General features: G+C 39.5%; 1 protein-coding gene across 1 annotated transcript in view; it reads right to left on the bottom strand.

Moving 5' to 3' along the window:
* The window catches only part of htr1e (5-hydroxytryptamine receptor 1E), a 43,850-nt gene extending 33,804 nt beyond the window's left edge, over nucleotides 1-10,046 (bottom strand). The window contains exon 1 of the mRNA XM_074684699.1: nucleotides 9,601-10,046. The gene's annotated coding sequence lies outside the window, so the exon portion shown is untranslated. The remainder of the gene's footprint in view (nucleotides 1-9,600) is intronic.
* Between the last annotated feature and the right edge of the window lie 2,547 nt (nucleotides 10,047-12,593).

Raw genomic sequence — 12,593 nt, 5'->3', positions numbered from 1 at the left:
GCTTTTCTCTCTAGTTTGATTGCTCCTTGTGTGTTTCAGCTGTGTCTCGTTTCACACCTGTGTTGATTGTCCTTGTGACTACTTAGGCCACGTGCCTGGGTATTTACAAAAATAAATATCCCCCTCATTTGTTTTAAATAATACTTTCGTCCACATGAACTGGGCAAATCGTGAGAGGGTGAAATGGGTGAGAGTGGTTTGGAGCATGTCAAACTAGGGCTGCACGATAAGGCCAAAATTCAATATCTTGATACACGATATATATCTCAATTTTCTGAATTCTCCTCTAAATAACTTTATTAATGTGAAATCCAACTCTTTGATGCATAAAATGACATCAGTATAATGATTCAAGCAGACCTTTTAGTTGAGTTTTTTTAAGTTTGAATGCAAAAAGGGGAAAATCTCAATCAAATAAAAGACGTTTACCTCTATAAATCCATTAAAAGCCCATATAAACCAAAAATTACCTTTTTAACCAAACAGCCTCTGCTTCTGGCGTCTGCATAAAGCCATGAAACTGGAGTTTTACAAAATCTTCACTTTGGCCAGAGTTTTCGGGAGGCATCATTGTTTTGCGAAGTAAAGCTATGGTTTCATGTGGATGACAGGCTGAAACGCATAAAAATATATGCAGTTTCTCAAACCCCCAGCTACGTGTGGACATGGTCTTTGTCTCAGTGTTTCTTCAGTTCTTATCAGTTCATCATCGTTGTAGCCTGTCGCTGTGTGTTTGGTGTCTCGAGTCTCCTGGTTCCACCTGTATTCATTGTGTGAGTTTTTTTTGTTTTTTGTTTCTTTTGTAAGAGTTTTCAGATTTTAATTTTAGTTCAATAAACCTGTGTGTAAAATCTGCCACTGGGTCCTCCACCTCTTGTTTCCTGCTCCTGTGAACACATGACGTATGGCAGAGGATGTCGAGGGAACATGGTGTTACTGAACTGAACATGGCGCATTGTGACATTGACCTCTGTGAGCATGACGGGGCAGGTGACGCTGACTGAAGTGACACCTATTGGCTCTGTTCTCTTATTCTTCAGGAATGTACAGAGGAGTTCTCCTTTAGCTCACGCTGAACAAACCTGACAGGCTGACAGGGTTCAGGTCCCGCTGCTTTCTGTTGGCAGCTGTTCAGAGGCGTGTCCAGACTTTCAGACTGAGGTGGCACTGACACGGGTAAGGTGGCCAGGGTGTGTGCATGCATACAGATTATCTTCTTTCGCTTCACTCTCTACTTTAACAATATAAAATGAAAATACATTTTAAAAGTTTTTATGCACCAGCCAGTTGAATTTACTTTTATTTATTTATTTGTGTATTTATTTATCTTTTTAAGCCTAGAGAAGAACCCCAGAGAAGATAATCCTTTATATAACCACATCAGGGAAACTAGCACTGTTAGATCAGGAATTCAATTAATAAAAAAGAAAAGTATGCAAAATTTATTAGAATATTACTTGATTAAATTCCAGAATAATCAATAGATAAGGTAAAAAATAGTGCTGCCAGGCGATTAATTACAGGATTTGTAATTAATTAATCTAATTAATCGCATTTTATTCTCATATCTGATTAAGGTCCCAAAATAAAGAATTTGAATTCCAGGTAGGGCTGCACGATTATCGCAATCGCAATCGCATTCGCATTCGCATTCGCATTCGCAATGTCAGCACATGCAATTCAGATTTTTCTCCATGATAACCAAGCAAGTCTGTAGACTCATCATGACACAACTTTTTTTATTAAATCGCAAGCACAATCGCAATCGCAAAATTGTCCACCTAATCGCAAATCGCACCTTTTCCCCAAATCGTGCAGCTCTAATTCCAGGACATTAAAATTACATTAAAAGACATTTAAAAATAAGGTGGGAATATATTCAACACATTTTTAGGTACCCTGAGGCTTAAGGAACACATGAAAAAAGTTTTATGGTTCTATCTTTACAAAATCTACACAGTCTTGCACCTAAGATAAGCTGATTTGATTTTTGGGACGTTTCTTGCTTCTGTTCACATTTTTACTCGATGTGGACTCAATTTTCACTGTAATATGAACTTCTATTCTTCTATGAGGTCAGGAGAACCAGGGCTAAAGGCTAAATACTGTGAGGAACTATGTGCAAAACACTTTTTTCAAGTCTTGGATCAAAGAAAAGTGAAGTATTCTCAGTCTAACATGCTCTGAACACACAAACTGTTGCTGATTGGTGCAGAGCAGCCCCAAGCTGAAACATGACACCAGGATGATGGAAGGAAATTTTCAAAGAATTCTTTAAATTTAAATACAAGACATTTATCGATCATTCAGGGCTTGTTTGGTGCAGTAAAGAGTGTAAAATTACCCGTTTTTTACAGAATTGAGCTAGAGCAAATTTTCTGTAGATTTTCAAAAAGGACGTGTGAATAAACGAGATGTGGATGGCAGTCCCCTTAACAGCTCTCTCTCTTCCCCCCGGTTCAAAGCATGTTGCTGATGTCAGGTGTGATACATTCAGGGACCATCGGAAATTTGAAAATCTGACGAGAACACCACTTTTTTCATGTAGGACAAACGGTTTGTAAATGCCAGACATTTGAAAATAAGTGCGTCTTTGAACGCCGGATCCAGATTAATCTGCGTTAATTTTTATAACGCTTTAATTTTCAGTGTAATTAATTAATCTAATTATCACGTTAAAATGACAGCCCTAGTAAAAAATAGAGTATCATTGACATACCAGACTAAACATACAGATGATGTGAGTTGACATATAAGAGAGCATGCTGTTAAAATACAACAGAGCACAGATGGACCAGAGATGAAAGGGGTGTTGGCTGATGGTTGCTGAAAAGTTTCAGTATTTAAATAAAGCCTTTCCTTTCTTCTGTTTGCACAACTTTTTTATCCAGACACCAAACATTTCATCATGAGGGGCCACTATACAACAGGAATCACAGTTTGGTAACACACACAGCGCCCCCACAGGAATGAAGCATCATTACAACTGAAAAAAATCTACTAAAGGACTTTCTGAATCGTTGCTGAAGTGAAAAAAAACCCAGATTGCACTGATGAGCAGTTTTCTCTGCACAGTCTTCATGAATACAGACACTGGTGTCTGGATCCCAAACGCTCACCAGGCTTAAATAATTTTTCACCAATCTCCATCTCCTCTACTCCTTTAGTGCCATCTCAAATATCTAACCACACATCAGTGCCTCCAAAATACATAAATTTGTCTTTGAAAGCTTCATTTCTGCCTTTTTCCTGCATCACAACTAGCCCTTTAAAAAGCCGTCTCTATTCAATGAGCAATCCATGACGCCCCGTCATCTTTTCAGAGGCTGAATAAATATTTTGAAAAGGATAATGTGACAGGCTGAGGGGATCATGACTGATTACCATGTTCTCCCATTTATATTCCAGTCTGCCCAACAGATTTCCATAATATGTGCCGTGCTGTAAGCCCTGATAGCGCGGGGACAGAGGCGGGGAGAGTGGCGCACCTTGACCTTCCCTGTGATGGGCATGATTCACACCTTGTCATGTTGGTGTTTGAGGAGTTTGAGAAGAGAAAAGTGGATTTATAATCAGACAGCAGCTTATGTGTTGTGAAATACGCTCACAAATACAAAGACTCTTCTGTGGCCATGACATCCCCTCTTCACACATATATCTTCGCTTATATACCTTTTCTTCTTTTACTCCTGGAATGTAAAGACTGGAGAAAGACATTCAGTGAAGAGTCAAAGAGGACCAAGGTTATCATCACTACCGAAAAAGAAATGTAAAAACTAGTTTTCTTTTTTACATTAATTGAAATACAAACAAAAATAAAAACAAAAACAAGGCTTTACCAAGAAACAATAACTAATTTAAACTGTATGATGAGTTTACAAAACTAACTAAACCATACTTACAACAAAAACATCTCTAGTTTTTGTCTTTGTCAAACATTTTTGTCCTTGTTAACGCAGAGAAAGGATGTGCAATTTCAATTTGTGTGTTTGGATAAGGGTTCTTCAGAAGGTTCTGCACCTGCCTCAATTTAATGGTGCAATTAGTTAACTGGCCTTTTTTTAGCAACTGTGCATGCGACTAATGCTACGGCCAAAAGGGCCGTTGCATAACAGTACTTTACGACTAATGGTCCCGTTTGTGTATGAGTCCTGAGCCTCCATGCACGACTGCAAACAATTGGCTGATTAACTAATTGCACCATGAGAATGAGGCAGGTGCAGAATATGATAGGCCAGGGAAACCTTCTGGAAAACCCCTCCAACAAAACCAAAATGCACATGCTTACTCTGTGCACGCACAGCAATGAACCTGGGAGCAGCAATAAGAAATAGTTTTCAGCCCAAAAAATTGAAATTTTATTGCAAGAATAGAGAACGAACAAACAGCTGTTATCAGCTAGTCAGCCGAACAACAAAGAGAAGGGGAAATGTTTGGATAAAGATCTTTAACAGAGTAAATGTGTGAGGTGTTTCTGAGCGCATAATCTCTAAAATAAAATAAGCAAAATGAAAGCTGCTTTGTAGAACGTGCACCCCATCAAAGCTCCAGGAACTCCAGGAAAATCTCTACAAGCAGCTGTTTGACGAACTCCAACATTTCACCACAAACATCTTGGCAGGATGCAGACGAAAACAGCAAAGCAAACCAAAAAAACTGACAGCAGTTTGAGACTTGAATTGCTTTCCTTATCTCATCTGTTTACTAAAAAATGCATCCTGAATAGAGAAAGGTACCAAATTAAGTACTTTCATAGGTACCAACCAAATAATGTTAAAAGTAACAGGTACTGATTCACGTAAAAACACAAGGTACCATGTTTGGGTACCCCAATCCATCCTTGTGACTGTGAGTGTGCGATTTTCCATGCTGGACATGAACACAGCATTACAAGTTATATATTGAAGAATAAATATGTTAAATTGAAAAAAAAAAAAAACCAACATTTTATTATTTAACAAATTGATATTTTTACTAGGGATGTCTAGATATTACATTTTCACTTCCGATACGATTCCGATACGATACAGATACTGCAGCATTGCGTATTGGCCGATACCGATATTAATGCGATACGATATCAGCATTAAACATGCATACTTTTATTACTTATTTTGTAGTATGTCTGTCATGTTAGAAAAGGCTTGATTAAGTGATTTTATTCAAACAAAGAACAGTAGTCAGCAACAGTAGGTATGAGGAAAAACTGACCCATTTATCATTAACCAATGGGAAACAGAAACTGCTTATATCGGAGATTTAAGATCCATTCCAATTTGATACAGATACTTGTTTTTTTGCTGATATCCGACCAATATCCGATATCAATATCAGACTGGGACACCTCTAATTTTTACTATATAAACACAAAAAAGTACCTAAAATTGGTACCGTTGAGTACCGATACCAATTGCCAGTTATGGGGCATCAGTACTGTATCGTTTCAAACATGAAAGGTAACCATCCCTACTCCTGAATCTAAATTTGCTTTATGGCTCCACATCATCATACTTTTCCAAAGAATTTGTTTGATCTCTATATCTGTTTTCTTTGATAAACAAAACAGTCGTCAGAAAAACACGATCTGAATAAATGAGAATCTACTCAGAAAAGCATGACGTCCACCATCCTTTAAACAGCCAAACAGGCGCTGTAATCCTGATGTTAGCATCTGTAATGCTGGAGTCTACCTCCATTGCAGTTAATGCTCTTTTAACCTGGATCATGCATACACCTTATCCATTTTTTTCACCATTAGAACAAACAGTCTGTTTTTTCATTGCTGATGGCTGCACTTACAATTCATTTCATATTGCGATTCTTCAATATTTCCGCTTTTTCTGGTTTTTAATTGCTTTTAACACCAGACCATGTGAAAAAATTGAATGGTGATGATAAAGTCTACAGACCATACCAGGAGCCATATCTTAAAAAAAAATGCACATCACATAGGTCAGAGAAAATCATTTTCCCCTTTCACAGAGAACAGCAGTAACTACTTTCCAACCAAGCTTACAAACAAAGACTGAAACAAAGGATTTAAATGTGAAACTTGATTTTTGAACATAAAACATCCTGATTGAAGAATCCTGATACTTCTGTGAATCATTTTTTTTTCCCGCCCCCAACAGGCCCTGATCTTTAACTTAAATGGTTAGATCAGGATTAAATCCAGTACCTAAACTTTTATTCTAACTTTCTCCTCACTGTCTGCTCTGTCTTCAGTTAGCGTGCTTTCACACACGCTCAGTGACTCAGTGCGCCCACTCTCCTCCTGAGTCGATTCACCAAACGCAGCACATTATGAGAATGACCATTCAGCTTCACTCCTCACCTTTTGGACTTCAGTCTGACATGAAACAGACAGACAGACAGACAGACAGACAGGACTGACTCAGCTCAGCTCAACCTTACAGCCCTCAGAATAAACTCACACATTACTCATCTCACTGCTTATGAGTAATCATGGCTGGGATCCATCAAATAAACTCCTTCTTACTTTCAGATTCAGCAGATAATTGGAGCCTGAGCGGATTCATTATCAGCTAAAAATGAATCTCAGGGCAGATTAAAGCAGGGATAGCCATGTTTTGAGACTCTGGTGAAAGTGAGCCAGATTTTAAAAGTGTGTAACTGGAGAAGCGTCATATTAGCTCCCCAGAAACACACAATCCTGTCTTGCTCGCTGTCAGAACAGGATGGGTCTTTCTTAGAGCAGTGGGGAGAGGAGTGCAGCGCATTTTCTTCATCAATTGAATCAAACAACAAGCTTCAAAGTGTTTAACAAACTGGAACTAGTCTAAGATATCAACAACTTGTATGAAGAGCAAAATCAGGTAGAACACAATCCATTGTATTGACTCCCTGACACCTGGAGGTCTAACCTCTAGATTTACTTCTACCGACATATATATATATATATGTGTGTGTGACAGAGCAGGTAATGTTCTGTTAGGGTGCGGTCACACAGGCCATTCTAACCGTGCTGCAGCCCCGTTCCTCTGCTGGAAAGTACGGCCAGCGGTCAAACTATTCGAATATCAGCCAGAGCTTCTCCGTCTAAAAAAAATCTTGTTTTTCAGTGCTGTTGAAGGGCAGGAGCTAGGGTCTAAACTTATTTCTGGGGGAATCAACCCTTGAAACAGCCCTGCCGAAGGTGCGGGTAATAATTTCCAGAAGCCTAGGAACTTTGGGAGGCGGGGCCTGAAAGCTGAAAGTCTCTGATTAGTGGAGCACCCTGAAAACCCCAAAACGCAGTGAAGAAAAATCTGCGTTAAGAAATGCTGAGGGACTGAAAACGCTGTAGTTAGCATGCCAGGCCTGTAGTTGGCGCTATAGATGATTGTCCAGAAGCAGCTTTTGGTAGATCTCCACTGAAGTAGAGTTGGGCTGATCATCTGGTGTATTGGTGAATACAAAGAGCAGAAGTGGAGCAACAGATGCTCATTTTGTATAGACAGTCAGCAGATTGAGCAGCACGAGCACAACACGGTAGATCATGACGATCGTAACAATGGTACTGTTGTCCTGTTGGATGCACTCGCATGAAGCAGAGTGTGATGTCAGCATTTCCACTGAAAATGCTGGCTAACTGTTTACATGGCAACGCTGCGACAGCATTTCAGGAAACAATCCATTTTCAAAAGTTTGCGTTTTAGGTCGGCTAAAACGCAAACTTTTTGTGTAAATGCAAGGCTGAAACGCAACAAAACTTTTGCGTTTCACTCGTTGTCATGTAAACGGCCCCTTAGTACCTCCTAAACAATGGTTTTCTTTAAGCCTGATTGATTTGATTGATTTGATTTGATTTGATTTTTAAGTTCAGGGATCATTGTTGATGTTTACAAAGAAAAAAAATAGATAATAATAATAATCTCACAAAAATAAACTATCCTGGCATTTTTTCCAGGCTCTGGATACAAAGGAAGCCAACTTGTAAACATTTTAACTAAACAACCATTTCAATTACATCATCATCAGTACCCAAACACATATCAGGACTTTTAATGTACATTTCATTCATCAGAGGAGCTCTCAACTCATCGTAAAAAGGACAGTACAGAAGAAAATATGCTTCCTTTTTAACTTCACTTAATTCACATAAGTCACAAAGTTTGTTCCTCCTGGATGTCTTTAAATCTGCCAACTTTAAGAGCAAGTGGGAGGATTCCTGTTCTTAACAGAGCAACTGAAGATCTTTGACTTCTTGTTAAATTAGCTGTTACGTTAAACTCATGGCCATAATTATGTTTAATTTGGTGATAGTGTGAATCTGTCTCTGTCAGCTCCTGGTGTTCCAGTTAAAAGAGTGACCCTGTAAACTGGAGACCTTCAGCTGAACGTGTCAGTGGACGTATCCAGTTTACAACAGCTGTTCAAACACAGAAGAAGTCCTCAGGGATGCCTCCTATTTAAATTTTGTGTGTTCAAAAATATCCACATCAGATGATTGCATCCTGCTAAAAGTTATCGATCAACTGGTTTTAAGCCAAAACATTTGCTCTCCCAAGTCTTCATGTTTTTGACAACAAAGATTGACATTTAAAAAAAAACAGAAAATATCCTCTTTGAAATGAATGAGCAACTTGCTCTCCTCTCCTCTCAAGTGTCAACAAATCCATCTGCAGTGCAGTAAATCATAATCAAAACCAGCACAGGCTGAATATCCTCCATGCTAACATGCTAACACATAAAGATGGCGGCTTACTTCCATGGTGTCATTTTTACTGGATGTCCTGCATTGTTATCCTACTACCCTCTACTGGTCTGGTAGTGTGTTGCAATATTCCCACACATCACTGAGCTGATTTGCTTAATCTTCATGAGACCTGAACCGACGTGTCCGTAACTTAAACTGAATACTGGTTCTGTCCTACCAGAGCTCATCTACCAACTCCAACCTCACCAAGCAGAGCTGATGTAACCTCACTCTTCATTTTATTGATAGACTCTCAAGTTTGAACAGACCACTGCAGAATAACTGCTGACTGTGGGTTGGAATCAACATTATCATACACAGATTAACTCGTGTTTTAGCCCATGCTCTATCACTCTCCTGTTCAGCTTTCTCCTGCTCTGCTGCACTTGTACCTTCTGACTCCAGTGTCCACCATCACTACAGAATAAATACAAGAAATCCTTACCAGCAGAGAAAATGGACATATCTTACCTCTCCCAACCTGTGTCAAACGATTTCTTTGAGCAGAATGTAAGTTTTAATGAAGAACCAGAATTTCACAGATGAATGAAAACATCTTAGACCATTATTCTAACGTTTCCTTTTTGTTAGAGTTTGTCATTATTATTATTTTTTCATTAAATCATTCATAAAACTATCCACAGGCTCCCTGATCCATAAAATGTATCTGCTTGGTGGTGTGTCTCCTGATGTCCTCTGTGGACACCTGAGAGCATCACCTGGCGCTGTGCGAGCAGCTGCAGCGGAGACTGATAGTATCTGACTTGTTTTATGAATCACAGTTAGAGCAGCAGGCTGTTCACTGACGGACACAGAAACACCTGTGGAAACCTGAACGCATCACACTACACTACGATCTATTTTTCCACATTGATGCACAGCTTCCAGTGAAATCCACTCACCGTCGATCTTCATTCACCATCCCTGTCTCCTCTTCTCCTCCTCTCCTCCATCCCGTCTGCCAACTCTCTGAATCAGGGCTGATGTCTTTTGCGCTCCTGTTGCACAGATCTGCGTTTTCTCCCCAGATAAACTTGTCACTCCCGCGTGTTTTAATCCACGAGACGAGTCAGGTGTCATCCACCTGCGCGTGGAGAGAGAACAGGAGAACTTCTGTTTCCCGCACGCGCTCTGTTTCCTCTGCCCGTCTCTCCTCCTGCAGGATCCGTCTGCGCGCTGCTGCGTTCAAGTGCTGTCGGAAAATCGAGAATTAAGACTCCTGTGCTCCCAAATGAGAACATAGTGAGGTAATAAACCTACAGCTGACAGATTCATATAAACACAACACTTTTCTGTTCAGTGTTAATATGTAAAATAAATGCAGTGATGATTAATTTCTACTTCTTCTGTCTTCTAAACCCAGCACAGAAAAGTCAGTTTTGGGCAGCGGTCAGTTTATTTGAGGTCATGTCACCAAGGTTACTCTGCAAACAACAGCCTGCCAGAGGTCCCATTGTAGTGGAAAGAACATAACAAAAAATAACTCACACAGAGGTGGGGCAGGCTGTTTATCGGAGCACCACAGGGGCCTGCACTCTCTCTAGCCTTGTTCTCCATGTGTACCTCTGACCTTGGTAGAACTCTGACACATGCAGAAAAACTCAGATGTTCAAAACATCTGCAGCTGAACACCTCCAAGGAAAGACTTCAAAAGCCTGAGACTTGACTCTGACTCCTGTTTTGGGACCCGTAAACAATCATTACGTTTTTTTTTTTTTTTTGGTGTATCAAGGTTGAGGAAACTCTGAAGAGCTTAATGTGATTCCTTCCTTTTTTCATGGTAACCATGGTAACCAATTTACTCATCAGTGTGTGCCTCGCTGCATCACACAGTATCACTTGTTCATCGGGTCACGACGATGGCAACTTGTGGCAAACCTGCAGCTGCTGCTGTACTTTTTGTCATTACATTTGGTTATAAAAAACTTTAAACAGGACAACATCTGAAAAGATGCTGGATCCACCAAGTCAAACTTTGTCAGGCACCTGAAAACTCACCTGGATAGGATCATATAACAAACAACAAATCAGTGCTGATACTCTATACTAATAGAGGAGTGATAATAACACAGTAAATGCTCTGAATGCTCTTCATAGGTTTAGCTGTGCAGTATTCTTATCAGTCAGATAGCAACAGATGACAAAAGCTCTTGAGATTTATTTTTTCCAGACTTAAGACTTCAGTTAGACTTGTGAACATCTCTGGCTGGATGACCAGCTGGATTGGTCATGTGCTCAACAATCTACATCGAGCTTGTTATATAGCCATGTCTGGATCATGATTGGAAACATAGATGTAGAAGTTTACTCCAAAAAAAAGAGAGTATTCAGTCTCCATCCAGACCAGTGTTTATATGAGGTTAAATTTGTGCTATCAGAAACTGAATTTGAATTAAAATACTGAATTTGAAAAGCATGATGTGTAGTGTAATTTAATGTTTTGAAATTGAATTTTTTTCTATTGAATTGTATTTTTTAAAATTGAATTTGAAACTGTATTTTACCTATAAAAATTCAACTCTTTTTAGAATTTAAATTCAAAAACACATGAATCCAATTTCAGTTCACAAAAGTCAGATTCAGTTTTACAATTCAATTTCACTTCAGAGCGACACGACCGATTCTCAGACACCCTCTACACCTCCATGGACTCTCCTGTGGTGATGTGTTCAATTAACCTGGGAAGAAGGAACTGGGAGTGACGTCTTCTTCAAATCAGCGTTAAGTTGGAAAAAGAACGTGCAGACTAACCAGGGCCGTTGTGTTAGGCATTGTAAGCAAGCCCTGTGTTTTAGTTCACAAATACCACACAAGGGGTGTAAATAACACTGTGGCAGCATTTCTACAAATATAAGTTGAACTATACTATGTACGACTGATTAAGTGTCACAAACATTTGTCAGAAGTGCTTATAAAATGATTATTACAGGAGACTGATAACTGTTTAGAATGGGGGGCAGCCATCTTTGATTGTCAAAGAGGGGTTGGTGAGGATCCTCTGAGTTCCCAGTAAGAAATGTAGGGGCGTGTATATGTATATGTAATAACTAATTTCTATACCGGCTATCCCTTTCAGGGTTGCGGGGCGGGTGCTGGAGCCTGTCCCAGCTTTCACTGGGTGACGGGCGGTACCGGTTGCCAGTCAACCACAGGGTAACATAGCAGACAGACAACAATGTGTTTTATGTAAGTTCAAACCTGACTATTCAGCCGCTGGTCTTCAGCCTTCATTGAACCGACTATCGTCCCGCTCAGAGCAGGAGTACGGCTAGACACAACACAGGAGAGTATAGGAACGTGTATATGGAGAGAATTTTGTTTCTATATTATTCAATCAAAAAGAATAGATTTGAAACAAAAAAAAAAAGAGATTTGAAAGCAAAAGAGAATAGGTGAGAAATTAAAAAAAAAAAGTTGAGATCAAAACAGAACAGGTTGAAATTGAGAAAAAAAATGAAATCAAAATACAACAGGTTGCAATTGAATAAAATAAAAACGGAAAACATATTTCTTTCCATTTGGCTTATAAATCAGTCCTCTTTGCTTTCAGGTTGAAAACCTTCTCTTGAAAATCAGTCCTTTTTGTTTGCAAATTCCAAAGTTTTACTTGCGAATTCTACTGCACTTAATGGGCGGGGCCTACGCTGTTGGATGAGAGAATAGTTTCCATTGGTTGGTTTGACCTGGCTTTACGGAGTGCGAGCGCCAGCTACCACTTCCCTCTCACACAACGACTGGAGTGAAGTTGATAGCCTCTGGCTACAACCACCGTACACTCAAAACAACAAAAACAACAACACAATATAATGAATTATAATGCCCTACTGCTGCAAGCATGCTAATTAGCATGGTTGTCTCTGCTAGTCACGGCCTGAGCATAGTAATGTTAGCAAAG

Source organism: Halichoeres trimaculatus, unplaced genomic scaffold (assembly GCF_033239565.1).
Source record: "Halichoeres trimaculatus isolate MK-OKI-2021-1 unplaced genomic scaffold, fHalTri1.1 fHalTri1_scaffold_13, whole genome shotgun sequence".
Lineage (NCBI taxonomy): Eukaryota > Metazoa > Chordata > Actinopteri > Labriformes > Labridae > Halichoeres > Halichoeres trimaculatus.
The sequence above is the reverse complement of the archived record's forward strand: the minus strand, read 5'-3'. Positions and strand labels throughout refer to the sequence as shown.